The sequence below is a fragment of the Merops nubicus genome, unplaced genomic scaffold (assembly GCF_000691845.1).
Source record: "Merops nubicus isolate BGI_N331 unplaced genomic scaffold, ASM69184v1 scaffold19765, whole genome shotgun sequence".
NCBI classification, from domain to species: domain Eukaryota; kingdom Metazoa; phylum Chordata; class Aves; order Coraciiformes; family Meropidae; genus Merops; species Merops nubicus.
Genome location: NW_008608203.1, coordinates 1,977 through 2,497, shown reverse-complemented (window position 1 = coordinate 2,497; position 521 = coordinate 1,977). Strand labels below are relative to the sequence as shown.

At 30.7% G+C, this 521-nt stretch overlaps 1 pseudogene; it reads left to right on the top strand.

Annotated features, from left to right (window-relative positions):
- LOC103772855 overlaps positions 1–118 on the top strand; it is a 435-nt pseudogene extending 317 nt beyond the window's left edge.
- The last annotated feature ends 403 nt before the right edge of the window (positions 119–521 follow it).

Genomic DNA, 521 nt, shown 5'->3' with positions numbered 1-521 from the left:
GTCATAGAGCAATTGTTTTTCGTCCGTTTGGTAGGTAAAACCCCCATAGAAACCCTAATCAGGGATATGTTACTGTCTGGCAGCAGTTTTAACTGGCCTTACATGTCCATTCAATAAAATATGAGAGAGAGAGAGAGAGAGATAAAAGGAAAAAAAAAAATTAAAAAAAAAAAATAAAATTTAAAATTGAGAAGGGAGATGAAAGAGAGTGAAAGGAAAGCAAATGACATTTGGGTTCTGGTTGTTTCTTAAATTTCCTTCTGCTAAGAAAGGATGGAAAAGGATGTTACAAGTTTGCTAAGAGAAGACAGGAAAAAAAAAAAATTAATGGACTGTGAATTAAAAAAAAAAAAGAGACTGTCAAATGAACTTTTACAGAATGCATTAAAAACTCCCGTGTCGTTCAGAAAAAAAAACAACTTGCTACTTATCTTTTTTTTTTTTTTTGTAAAAATAATATTTTTTATTCTTGCAATTAACTCTGCTTGTTCTGTGTAAGTAATGAAAGCAGTTGTGGTTTT